Genomic DNA, 14,421 nt, shown 5'->3' with positions numbered 1-14,421 from the left:
AGCAATTGGTTGGCTGATCAATGCCTGCACAGTGGACAGCCAACTGATATGTGCTTAAGGCACAGCTCGTGTTGCCTGGTAAGGATGTCACAGGAGGTGAGACAGAGTGGGAGAATAATGGATTTAGGACAATAATCCACTGGAAACCAGGCTTCCTTAGTTCTGCTGCTCATTAAGCAATTGTTTAGAGATATTAACTTTAATTGCCTATTTTCTTCTTTAAGAGAAATGGTACAGACTGGTTTGGTACTTTCTGTCTTCAGTACTAGTACTGAAGATTTTGGGGTACAATGGGATGTGTTTTAATGGATGTTTTTGAGGGATTTGTTTCCAAGAAGCCTGGCTTCCCCCCCTCTTCCCATTTGAATGGAGGCTGTAATTTCTGAGGTAGGAGCACAGTAGAGTTTCCCATTATAGCACTATAGACAGAAGTTTGATTCTTTCCCTCTGCAGAAGATGGGAAAAATTGAGACATCTGACAGAGAACTTAGTCACTGACTACTCTTTCACATTACCTTTGTAGTGATTCCACCAAGTTTTGCGTAGTTTCACCTTTGTATATAATGGTTTGAGTCAATTATCATTGATAGTGAATAATTTATATAACTGCTTCCATTTGCCAAAATAATATTATCAACCTTTTAAGAGGAAAGGTAAGTAGCGCTGAACTTTGTCTTTATAGGTAGATCTGATGGCAAAACAAACTTCTTGGTGATGCTGTTCCTTAGCCCTTGAGCAAGAATTGCTTTTTATTCAATTAACATAAGAGAATTTGTATAGCCAGTTTATAGGTTGGCTGGAGTAAATCAGATTATGTTGTTTGTCCATAAACTATACCTTCTGAGGAAGTGCTTTGTTTTGAGAGTTATCAGACCCAGAGGGCCTTTCTGATATCTACCATTTGTTACCTCCTGCTGTTGAAAATGCTCCAGTCAGGGAAGACATGTCCTCCTTTTTGGTATATTTGCTTTGCATCATGCTGTGCTCTGACTGGGAGGATGTTCGTTACCATGCCAGCTACTGATAGACAGTATTTATATCCACAGGTTCCTGAAAGTTTTCCTCATCTACTGCCATTCAGCCAACCAGTGGCTGACCATTGAGAAGTACATGACTGGCAAGTTTCGGAAATACAACAACAACAACGGAGATGAGATTACTCCCAGCAGCTTGCTGGAAGAGGTGATGCTGGCCTTCTCCCATTGGACCTACGTGTCCCTTGGGAGCTCCTTGTCCTGGATTTGCAAGGTGACTGCTAGCATGGGACCACTTTATCACGAAACCCAAAGAAAGCACTTCTCTCAAAAGAGAATTTAATACTGAGGAATGGTCCAAATTCTCTTCTCATTTGCATACTGGCAAAGCTCAAGCAACCCCTGGGTGTCTGTTGTGTGGCATTGGTAAATGAGCATCCACAGAGCCATGTTGGATTAATGTAGGTGTAATGGGAAAATAATGTGGCCTCAAATACATCTAGGCTGCATGGGCAAACAGCAGGCAGTTAAAGTGTGCAGGAACATTTCAACCAGCTCCAAAAGAACACTTCACAGTTAAGGTATTTTTATATTTATTAAGATATATAGGTGATATGTAGATTCAAGTGTACCCATGTATATTATATATGCACAACTACATGTGTATGTGTGTGTGTGTATCTGTCAGAAGACTGAGAACTATTATCTGTATTTTTTATTTTTCTTACTAATAAATCTGTAAGCAGTTTACATAAGCTGCAAGCCTAAATACTGTTCACAAAGTCTGGTGGCTCCTTCAAAGAGCATGCGATCTCTTTACAGTACATGTGTAAGTGGGAACATGGCATATTTTAAAGAGATAAAACAGTTGTCAATGTTCAGATGATGAACAGCACCCATCAAACAGTATAAACACCATTGTTTGTCATTTCTGTCAAGGGAAATGTATATGAGTAGACAGAGACTTAACATATTTACATTTTACAGCATCCAGAAGCTGTGAATTACAAAAAGACATGCTTATGCAAAATAAACCTATAATTCTATCCTTGCCTTTGTTTGGTTGTAGCTGCACATTAAAAAGTGCAGAAAGAGTAAGTGTGTCTTCACCATAGCTTACTGAAATTTGTCTTAAATTTGCTTGAGTTTATTATACAACTCCCGACAGTTCCAGACCAACTGCGTTGGCTCAAACATGGAAAAGTTAAACATCTGTGTAAATCTCATCAAGACTGGAGCTTCAGTTTTCATCTCAAACAAGGAAATGGACTAAAATCTTTGCAGACTTCTTTTGCATCTGCTCTAGTTTTGGTCTCACATTTGTAGTAGACTCCTTGTTCTCTAATCTGGAGTTTAGGAAAAGTCCAAAGCTGCTCCTCTTGGAGTTTTAATAGGATTAATCTTTATCGAACATAAGTTATTATATAATACTATAACCATCTCATACACATACACTATATTTTGTCTAATTTACCTCAACTGAAATGACCCTCATTGAAGGGAGTGGATTTGGGGGTATTTCAATTACAAAATGCTATTTCCACAATCTTTACTGGTGTTCATTGCAGAACATAAGCTCATCATCAGTGGCCTATGGAAATAAAAATAATTACATATCATATGTTCATTGACTTTGTTTTTTAGTTGAAAAACACAGTCATTTCCCCAGATAAAAGGAAAGAGCTTTCTGGTAAAATGGAAGTATGCCATCAGTTTGGGGAGAACTGCAAAATATGTATAAGCATTCACTGAAATTACATATTTAATCCCCTTCTGTGGCCACCCAGAAGAGAAAAGGATCCAAGCATTTACTCATAACATGATTGAATAATGAGTTATGTCTCATGCTTTGTACCTTGAGGAGAACCTGTATCTGGAGTAGATCCATTGAAATCAGTAGGAATTTACACCTGATTAATACCTCTATTCCAACTTAAATAAAAGTGTTAGTTACATTTTACTTAGTTATTTCAGCTTCAGCATAATTTTTAGTGGTTACAGTTATTTACATAAGCCTCCAGTCTACATAGAAATAAACCACAAAGCAGCTGAAGTCAGGACCGTAATGAGAACTCTAAATGTTTGCCTGTAGTTAACAGTTTTTTATAGTCTTATCATGTTCTTTTTAACTCATGACCACTCTAACTGTGACATTTTATGATCTACAAAGAAAATGGATAATTACATCTTTTTAAGTACCATGTTGTGAGATCGTGACTACCGTCCCTTATAACACACAGTGTTGATTTTATTGTAGGTGTTGGGGAAAACCTTACAGATCCATCTGTGATTAAACCTGAAGGCAAGGAGTAAGTTCCTCTCTGATGAAATTATCATTCACTTCAGACATTCTGCAACATTCTATATGTTTAGGGGGATTTTTATGTTCTATGTGAGAGATTTAATTATTTTGATCAGGAGTTTGGGTTAAATGAAACTGTGATGGCAATGGGAAGGCTAAGTCCTCCACTGTGCTTTGGAGGACTTTGGACTTGGGGAGCCACATGTGTCCCAGCTCCCACATCTGGTGAGGTGTATATGAAAGGTGGGGAGTCTTACGTTGCTGTGCTGGGAGCACATGAGTTTTCCAGGGAGAGCAGGAGTGGGAGACTGGACTCCATAACTCTCTTAGTAAATATGCACCTAAAGAGTTCATTAGTAACTTAAATGTAGTTCTGTTTCCCCTGCCTGGTGGAGTACTGCTTCATTGAGTATATAGGGCCACATGGCTTAAGGGAGCGAGGAGAGGGCCATACACATAAGGCTCTGGATTTCTGATCTTTCCAATAGGCCCTAATGGTGCATTTAAGCCTACTGCGCCTTACAGACTTAGAGTCAAGACATGGAGATATTTAATCATGCACGGCAGGTCACAAAAATCAGCAAGGCTGCACAGAAGTAGCAATCTGCCTTCATGCATCAAATTGCAGAATCAGGGCTAGTATTTAGGCAGATGTCGCAGTTGTGTGCCATAAGTAAAACAGCCCCACCAATCCTCACCTATAGAGTGAGAGACAAACACAGCTGGCTCCTGGATACACCCCTGGGCATGCCTCCCTGCCCTTCATGTCTTGCCATGGTCCCTTTCCTGTCCTGTGACCCCGCGTACCCGAGGCTCCCTGAGACGGGGCTGTGAGCCCCCTCCTTGATCGTATTGCTGTGAGCCAACCTGCAGATCAGATACAGAGCAGAGGAGAGGGTCCTCTTCTCTGAGGGGTCTTCCTAGACCCACACGTCTTGCCAGCTGGTGTGTGCTCAGCTGGGCTCCCCCTTGCTCAGGTCATGTCATCTGATGAAAGGGGTTTCTCAATTTGGGCAGGAAAGAAGATATAAATATGAATAGTCTGATTTAATGCAAGGAGAAATTAATGATAGAAATACCAGATGACTTGCCCGGAACTCAGAACAAGTCCATTTTGGAAGCAGGCTCTTAGTTCTGGGACCATTGTTAATATTTCATTAATAAGATCAGTAATAAATGACTGTATTAATGTTGCATGAAATGTTTAATTATGAATTCAGGTGTATTGACCATATAATATTTATTCTGAAAGCAACATCAAAAATACGCTGAGCACTTCACAGTGACAAAGCCTTTGCCCTAAGTAGGTCATAGGATCTTGACAGAAGCACAAGGATAGCTTAGGAGAGAGAGGCAGAGAGATCAATTATATAGTTGTTCACCACATAGATTTGAGTCAACGTTTTTAAAGTATTGTTACAGATGAATAAAGGTCTGGTTCACTACTATTCAAGTGGATTTTTTACTTCAGTGGAAGCAAATGTATAACCTAAATAACTCGTTGGTGTGAGTTATTACTGAAGACTGTGGCCGCAGTCATTAGGCCACAGTAATTCTCATGGCAACTCAGCTTATCCTCTCTAAAATAGGAATAATATTTACTCACGTTATCTTGAGGGGTATGTTTGTTACCATCCTTCTGGATTATTTTTGTCATTAAATAATTTTGTCGTGCTTACTAAAATTTGATCCCACAGATTCTATTTTCAAAACTTTTTGTTGTTTTGCTTCTATCAATCATCTGCAATACAGTCAAGTCTTAGATAAAGAGCAAATGCTGATTAATTAATCAAAACCAGCTTGATTTTCTTATGTTCTGAGAAATCTTCAGAACAGCAAGTTGTGAAACTATATTGTTTTGATTCAGGGATCTGAAGGAATAAGACAGTGAAACTGCAGATGAATTCTGTAAGCAGCTAGCAGATACCCAATTCTAAGGCATGCTTTCTAAAATAATAATAATAATAATGTAAATGCACTGTCTTTGCTCTAACCTTCACTCCGTGACAGGGGAAACATTTCTAGCAGTATCAAGATCTGTTTTATGTTTTCATTTGTAAATAACATACTTCATCAAAACCTGTGTGCTGCCTCAAAAGTTGCTTTGAGCTCACGTTCTCTTAGAAGCCTGGTAGAGAGTAGATGGCATCTGACTGACGGGGCTGATACAAATTTTAGCACTACTTATAATTACATTATTTATGTTTTGTTTCTGTAATTCCATTGATTTAGTGGGTCATATCATTATCTTGTAATGAGTCTTTTCTTTCATGCATTCTACACGCCATCTTGGAATGGAGTTTTTAATGGCAAAATGTGACCTCTATCTCTGTGATAGTGTGGCATTGTATCTTGGTTTTACATACAGTACCAAGATAAAAATAACAGATCTGCTTGGAAAGTATGCCTGATGCTGTAGAGTCTCAGACAGCTCCCAAGTTGGTGTAAATCAGTGTGACTTCATGGATATTTAACACTGATTGAAGATCTGGCCATGTACAGTTCATAGGATGAATGAAGTGAAGAAAAAAAAAAGATGCAGGTAAAAAACGTTGACCAAAAGATTTCCTGTAAAAGCAGAAGTAGTCGAGGTACAGCAGCAGGGTCATGACAGTACAATCCCTGCAGAACTCCTGTACCGCCCAAATGTTGGGAAGACTTGCCTCATAAGTAATACTCTCTTCAGTGTGTAGCACTTGCCAAATCCACAACAAAGTCTGTGCTGGTAAAGCTTTCACAGACGCAAGGTGCAGGATGTCTGTAGAGCAGATGATGAGAATTGTGGGCCGAATTTTAAATTAGAAAGAACTGATGCATTAGGCCTGCTGAGAGAGGTGAAGAAAAGGGCCCTAGCAGGCAAAAAACTCATTACAAACGTGAAAAGAAGGAGTCAGGGGTGCTAGATCTTTCATTCTCCCTTTTTAAAGCTCTCAAGCAAATAGTGATGGGCTGAAGGTTGTAGCAATGAGTGGAGACCTTTTCCTCTCAAGCTACTCATTTAGCATATGTTTTGAAGTTATATTGAGCTGTGCAATTTCAGCCAAACAATGACAGTTGAAATGCTGCCAATAGACAAAACCTCTGCATGGACTGCACTTCTAGTCTAGAAACCTGCACAACTGAAACAGGAGAACTGGAAGCTCAGTCTGCAAAAAGATATAGATTAAATGACTTGGGTGCCTCCCTAGAAAGGTGGGGGAATGAAGCCCCCACAGTCCATTGCTATTAAGTCCCCACCTTCCATCAATAAAGTTTTGTAGATGCCTCATTGTCTGCTTTGAGCATTCGCAGCTCTGTCTTGACTGCGAGGAGCACTCTTTACATCAACACACTATGTATTAATATATACCTGACTGCCAGCCAGGCCCAATCTGGTAGGTGTTTATTGAGCATTTATTATTAGAACATTTACTATTAGATAAGGCTCTGCACAAAAGGAGGAATGGGCTTTTTTTTTAAAACCTGGTAGCTCATATAAATGTACCTGCTCAGGATGTAGGAAAGTGAGGCTTGGTATTTTTCTCTCCTTGGAAAGTCCATGAATAACCAGGAGAGTAACCTCATTTGTAGAACGTGTATAGAGTTAGAAGGGACTTTAAGGGTTCAGCTGGTTCTTCTGCACCAAGTCATTCCTATATCAGGCCTTACAGTTCCTATATGGCCAACTCTTGAGGATTTCCAGGGATGGTGACCCTAAAACTTTCCCAGAATATCTGTTTTTAATACTTTGCTATCCTTACTATTAAAAAGATTTTCCTGATTTTCCACTTGAAACATTTGTTTCTGGTCCTGTTTATTATTGACATAGAGGACAAATCTTCAGTCAATTTCAAAGACAGTCCCCATGTTCTCCTTCAATTTCTTTCTTCTGTTTTTAGGCTACCCCCTAAAGTTTTTGTATATGTCCTGATTTCTAGGCTGCTGGTCATTCTTGTTCTTTACCTAATTTATCCCCATCTTTCTTGAAATAAGTTTCCAAAATTGAATATAACACTCCTCTTGAACCATAACCAGTTCTGGGTAGAGAGGAAGGTTTACTTCATATATGTTGCAGACAGTATCCCTGGTTATATGTCCCACAATGACATGGGAAAATTATCTGTCTTTCTTGTGGCATTTGCTGCACTTTCCATGGAATAATCGAAGAAGGAATATCAGAGTGGTTCTGTAGCTTAGGAGTTAGGTTTCCTATACCTGCTCAAGTAAATATTTGTCTATTCTATTCTTACTGGCATTTTACCAGGTTAGACCAAAGGCTAGAAATGGCTATGTAGAATTGTGTCATTTAAAGTGTATATATGACACTTACTTAAGTAATATTCCACTTCTTATCTGTTTTGATGCATTAATTTGCAGTAAAGGTTGATTAGACTAGTGCTTGAATGAACCAGGAGACAGACACTATTTACTGTCTGCCAGAAATTAGACAGATATTAAGCTTTCAATATGAGTTGTGGCTAATCAATGCACTTCTCCCATGTGAAAGGGGAGAACTTGTCATATTTGCAAACTGTTCTGCTTAGATATATCTTCTGAGTGTGGATTACAGAAAGATTTGAGAGAGTTAAAATCTTTTTCTATAGCTTCTCAGAGCTATAATTGATTTCAGATTTTAAAATGTGTTGTTTCCACTTTGCATATCATTAAAATAAAATATTAGCTTTCATAAAGTTTCTTTGGAAGTGTTTCTTGTGTGCTGTGTTCTGTGATGTCTAGAATGTCAATTAAATTCTCGAAAACAATGGTGGAGCAATATTAAAATTAATGAACGCTGATCTTTCAGACTGCATTAAGAATCTGTTATAATTATGTGGTACTTCTAATACATGTCTGGGTATAGCCTACTTCTGTTTGTAATTGTGTCAGCTTCATCCAGAATGTGCAATACACTTTCACAAATGGATCCCTTAGTAACATTGCTGAATTGGCCAGAGTGCAGACACACAGAAACGAGCATAGAAAGAAGCCAATAAATTTTAAAGCCTTGCTTGCCAGCAGTCTACTATATTCTTTTTCTGTGCTGCATATTGATATGACTAGGGTTCTGCTTCCTTTGGGAAACCTGGCTTTCTGTTCTTAAATAAAGCAAAAGTTCTGCTGAATTTCACCTCTTTGCTAGCTCTGGTTTGTTCCCAGATGTCCACTATCAAAACCAAAACCAAGCCAGTTGCTTGATGAGAATGAATGACACTTCCAACAGAGTCATTCAGGTTCTGGCGTATGCTCTCTGAATGCTACTGTGCCCAAATTTCCACTGAGCATTTTAATGGGAACTGCTGGGTCTGCCCTGTATCTCTCCAGAGCAGGTCACAGCATGGCTACACTGCATCTCTGAGATGCAGTACTGGGTAAAGTAGCTGTGGGGTATATATCTAGCCTAATACTTTACCAGAATTGGCAGTTTTCTTGTCCCAGAGCTAATTAAGTTGTGATGGACACTAAGGTTTGATTGTCTTTATACAAAGGGCTAACTTAACTCTGATTTAATAAATAGAAAATATCATCACCCCACTGACAGGTTACCTTTGAGACAATTTCTCTATAATCTGAAGAAAAATAAAGATATTTGCCTTTGAACTTTTCTTCTAGAACCTTGCATTTTTCCTATTTTTTTTATATTGGAATTGCTTTGTTTTGAGTTCATTGATTATTTTATATTATTTCTTTCAGATCTGGAAAAATGGTATTTGGACCAGTGAACCTAGGAGAAGATGCAATAAGAAACTTCACTGTAAAGCACCATTGTAACTCTTGCTGCAGGAAGCTGAAACTTCCTGGTATGCAAAATAAAGATTAATTTTTAATTTCTAACTTTTTGAATGCAAGATAATAAAGACCTAAGTATGATATAAAGACAGGAATTGAAATTCTACTGAGTTGTGATGAACACTGAAATATACCTCAGCAATAATTTTTAGAATAAGAGAGGCTAAAGATCTGAGGAAATCTGTAAAAATTAGCAATGCATTAGCCTGGGAAAAACTCACTGCAGCTCTCTTGGCCCTTGGATAGGGTCCTATCCACTGCAACCCTTCTTTGCTGATGATACAAAAATGAGGGGAGTGGCTGAGACACCAGAGGACTGTGCTGCCATTCAGAGGGACCTGGACAGGCTGGAGAGCTGGGCGGAGAGGAACCTCCTGAAGTTCAACCAAGGCAAGTGCAGGGTCCTGCACCTGGGGAGGAATAACCCCATGCCCCAGGACAGGCTGGGGGCTGACCTGCTGGAGAGCGGCTCTGCAGAGAAGGACCTGGGAGTGCTGGTGGACAACAAGTTGACCATGAGCCAGCAGTGTGCCCTTGGGGCCAAGAAGGCCAAGGGTATCCTGGGCTGCATGAGGCAGAGTGTTGCCAGCAGGTGGAGGGAGGTGATCCTGCCCCTCTACTCAGCCCTGGGGAGGCCTCACCTGGAGTCCTGTGTCCAGTGCTGGGCTCCCCAGTACAAGAGAGACATGGAGCTCCTGGAGAGAGTCCAGTGGAGGGCTATGAAGATGATGAGGGGACTGGAGCATCTCTCCTATGAGGAAAGGCTGAGGGAGCTGGGCCTGTTCAGCCTGGAGAAGAGAAGACTGAGGGGGGATCTCATAAACGTGTACAAGTATCTGAAGGGAGGGTGTCAAGAGGATGGGGTCAGACTCTTCTCTGTGGTGCTCAGGGACAGGACAAGAGGCAACAGGCACAAACTGAAGCACAGGAAGGTCCATCTGAGCATGAGGAAAATCTTCTTGACTGTGAGGGTGACAGAGCACTGGCACAGGTTGCCCAGAGAGGTTGTGGAGTCTCCTTCCCTGGAGATATTCAAAACCTGTCTGGATGTGATCCTGGGAAATATGCTCTAGAGGACCCTGCTTGAGCAGGGAGGTTGGACTAGATGATCTCCAGAGGTCCCTTCCAACCTCAACCATTCTGTGATTCTGTGATTCTGTGAAAAGGCACAAAAAATAGTGTGTTCCATTCAGTACTTAGCTGCTTATTGTCCATGTCAAGCTGTACACAGGACTTTTTTTTCTAGCAATGGTGCAGTTAGATGCAGATTCTGCAAAAGTATACACATATTTTTCTATTGATATCCTGTGATTTCAGTATAACTTCTCAATATAGAAAAATTCAGTATATGTGATTTGCTTTGTAGAATCAGGATCTAAAGGAACTGCTCAGCATAAATATCTCTAATACAACTTAAATTGTCTTAGAGATCATTTCTATCATTAAAGGAAATTTGTACTTTTGTATTAACAGGAGAAATACTTAATCTTGAAATGTAAGAAGTCGGTCGTCCGAAAACTTTATACTTGAATACAAAACAACATCATATTTCCATCACAATTGATAGGACATCTTTGATGCATAAGGGGATGACTAGTGATGATTTATCATTCATTTGGTATATTTCGAATGTGTCTATGCATACATAAGAATTAGAAGTTACATGGTCCCAGTTTTTGTATTGATTATGATATCGATTATGACACTGACATATGCTGGATGTTTGACTGAGATGCCTTCAGTTCCTGAGAGCATCCTGAAGAGATACTTCTGGCTTTTTTATCATTTTGGTAATATTCTTTTTGTGGAAATAACAACCTCTCTTGTATTAGTTTGTATTCATTTTGCAAAAATGATCTTCCTTTTGTTTTTGTTTTTTGAAGCAATTCAACATATCAGCAAGTTTTTGCTTGTCTGTGAAATTGATTAATTGCATCTCTGCATAATGTTGGTGGATTTTGATCCCTTTGCTGGTAAGATAGCGGATCTACTTCCAGTGATAATTCTCTTAAAATTTGCCTTTAGGAAGAGATGTACTTAGGCCCATCCTTTAAAAAGAGAACTTTCTCTGGAGGATATCTAACTTTAAGTATGCCTTTAAATTCACTTAAGTTAAATGAGACTTCAATATGCTTTTAAAGTTAAGGACTATTTAAGTCTTTTCCCAATAGTGTTGTTTTCCTCACTCATTGCCATAAATTCTTGCATCAAAAGGATAGAATTATGGACACTTATAGATTAGACAAAAAATAAGCTCCACAGCAGACCGGGCTTGAGCACCTTTTGTTTCTTTTTGCATTTGAAAGATATTATCAAGTCATACTTCAGATTATATTTTCTTAACAACCATCCTGTTGCCTTCAAGAGCGAGTGGCTTCTGAATTCATAGCAATGCTTGCGAGAACTGGTATGGGGTTTATATCAGTGCAGATTCATCTTATCCCTTTTTATAATGTACCCATCCAGGTACATACTGCCTTCACCTCAAATTAGGGGTCCTCACAAGATGACTGTCCATTATAAAATACAGCTTATACAAACATGTTTGATGTCTAATTTTGCTCGGTGTCAAGTATTAACGCAGTGAGCCAAGAAAAGGATACATTTGAAGTTGTTCCATTATATACTTCTATCAGAGCACTAATTTTTCCATGCATGGAGACATTAAGTTGAAAAATTCCAGTGATTCTGGGTGCTAATTAATTTTGCCTCACCTTATTTTTTTTCCACTTTTTTGGAAGGGCTGCTTTACATTTCATTTCTGACATTTTTTCATTTCTTTTTGTCAGTTGTGGCATTTTCAGGGTGACTTCTTTATTGCTGGTGCAATAAACACAGAAGGGATATTAGATCTCTATTTTCTAGAAATGGATTTGTATTAGATGCAGTTTTGTCAATCATCTATTTCATCCTGTTTCAAAAGGATAAAAACACATTTTCAAAAATGTTTCTGGTCTTGATGGGTATAGAATGAAATGGTATGTTTCCAAGTTGTAAGGAAAACAGGTGAAAGTTACATATGGAAAATAATGCAGATTTATTTTTATTTGAATTTTTAATCTCAGGATAATAAACATTAATTCTATATGTATCATGTGGTTTTCAGCTCTCCTGAATCTTGTTTTTTAACAGTATAGTAACAAGTTTCTATACTTGAGTTAGTATGCTTGTAGCAGGTACATTTGTATATACTTGTGCCATAAGTAAAAATTTCTTCCCATAGAACTAGAAAGTAAATACTTTATAATGTTTTCTATTGAGTACAACTTAAATTAGATGTTCAGTAACCTTTGGATTTTTTTTTAGTTGAGTTGAGATGCATATTCAAAAGTCTTAGAAAACTTGGTAGTTAATAAACCAAATCATTGCTACAGGCCTCCAACTAGACTCTGCGCCATTCACCACAACCCTCTGAGCTCTGCCATCCAGCCAGGTCTCAATCCACCTCACTATCCACTCCTCCAACCCACACTTCCTGAGCTTACCTATGAGGATGTGATGGGAGACAGTGTCAAAAGCCTTGCTGAAGTCCAGGGAGACAACATCCACTGCTCTGCCCTCACCTACCCAGCTAGTCACTCCCATCATGGAAGGCTGTCAGGTTGGTCAAGCATGATTTCCCTTTGGTGAATCCATGCTGACTACTGCTGATCACCTTCTTGTCCTCCACATGCTTAGTGAGGACCTCCAGGAGGAGCTGTTCCATCACCTTCCCAGGGATGGAGGTGAGGCTGACAGGCCTGTAGTTCCCTGGCTCCTCCTTCTTGCCCTTTTTGAAGGCTGGAGCGACACTGGCTTTCTTCCAGTCCTCAGGCACCTCTCCTGTTCTCCAGGACCTTTCCAGGATGATGGAGAGTGGCCTAGCAATAACATCTGCCAGCTCCCTCAGCACTCGTGGATGCATCCCGTCGGGGCCCATGGATTTGTGGGTGTCAAGTTTGTCTAAATGATCTCTAACCTGATCCTCCTCCACCAAGGGAGAGTCTTCCTTTCTCCAGCCTTCCTCTCTTGTCCCCAGGGTCTGGGATTCCTGAGGGCTGGCCTTAGCAGTGAAGACTGAAGCAAAGGCAGCATTCAATAACTCTGCCTTCTCTGTATCCTTTGTCACCAGGGCACCCGCCCCATTCAGCAGCAGGCCCACATTTTCCCTAGTCTTCCTTTTGCTATTGATGTATTTGAAGAAGCCCTTCTTGTTGTCCTTGACATCCCTTGCCAGATTTAATTCCAAATGGGCCTTAGCCTTCCTTGTCACATCCCTGCACACTCTGACAACGTCCCTGTATTCCTCCCAAGTGGCCTGTCCCCTTTTCCACATTCTGTAGACTTCCTTCTTCTGTTGGAGTTGTGCCAGGAGTTCCTTGCTCATCCATGCAGGTCTCCTGCCCGCTTTGCTCGACTTCTTCCTCAGAGGGATGCACTGCTCTTGAGCCTGGAGGAGGTGATGCTTGAATATTAACCAGCTCTCCTGGACCCCTCTTCCTTCTAGGGCCCTACCCCATGAGATTCCCCTAAGTAGGTCCCTGAAGAGGCCAAAGTTAGCTCTCCTGAAGTCCAGCGTTGCAATCCTACTTATTGCCCTGCTCCTTCCTCCCAGGATCCTGAACTCCACCATCTCATGGTCACTGCAGCCAAGGCTGCCCCCAACCTGCACATCTCCAACTAGACCTTCTTTGTTTGTTAGTACAAGGTCTAGCAGCGCACCTCTCCTCGTTGGCGTCTCTACCACCTGTGTCAAGAAATTATCCTCAATGCTTTGCAGGAACCTCCTCAACTGTTTGTGTCTAGCTGTGCTGTCTTCCCAACAGATGTCAGGGTGGTTCAAGTCCCCCATGAGAACCAGGGCCTGTGATCGTGAGGCTACTTCCAGCTGTCTGTAGAAGGCCTCATCGATGACTTCTTCCTGATCAGGGGGCCTGTAGGAAACCCCCACAACCGTGTCACCCATTTTAGCCTGCCCTTTAATCCTTACCCATAGGCTCTCAACTTGCTCTTCATCCACCCCTAGGCAGAGCTCCACACGTTCCAGTTGCTCCCTCACATAAAGAGCAACTCCACCACCTCCCCTTCCTGGCCTGTCTTTCCTAAAAAGCCCATAGCCATCCATGGCAGCATCCCAGTCATGTGAGCTATCCCACCATGTCTCTGCAACTGCAATGAGATCATGGCCCTGCGACCGCACACAGATCTCTAACTCTTCCTGTTTATTCCCCATGCTGTGTGCATTGGTGTACAGGCATTTCAGAGAGCCAGTCAAGCATGCAAGCTTCCCAGGAGAGGTGCAAGAGGATCCTCCATAGCCATGTCCCATGCTGTCTCCCCTGGTTGTATGCACCCGCTGGAGGCATCCTGACTTGAGCGGTATTTTACTGACTCCCCTGC

The 14,421-nt window shown here is 40.7% G+C and overlaps 1 pseudogene; it reads left to right on the top strand.

Moving 5' to 3' along the window:
• The window catches only part of LOC104147629 (transient receptor potential cation channel subfamily M member 6-like), a 38,973-nt pseudogene extending 29,900 nt beyond the window's left edge, over positions 1 to 9,073 (top strand).
• The last annotated feature ends 5,348 nt before the right edge of the window (positions 9,074 to 14,421 follow it).

The sequence above is a fragment of the Struthio camelus genome, chromosome W, assembly GCF_040807025.1.
Source record: "Struthio camelus isolate bStrCam1 chromosome W, bStrCam1.hap1, whole genome shotgun sequence".
NCBI classification, from domain to species: domain Eukaryota; kingdom Metazoa; phylum Chordata; class Aves; order Struthioniformes; family Struthionidae; genus Struthio; species Struthio camelus.
Note: the sequence above shows the minus strand (reverse complement) of the source record. Positions and strands in the feature narration are given on the sequence as shown.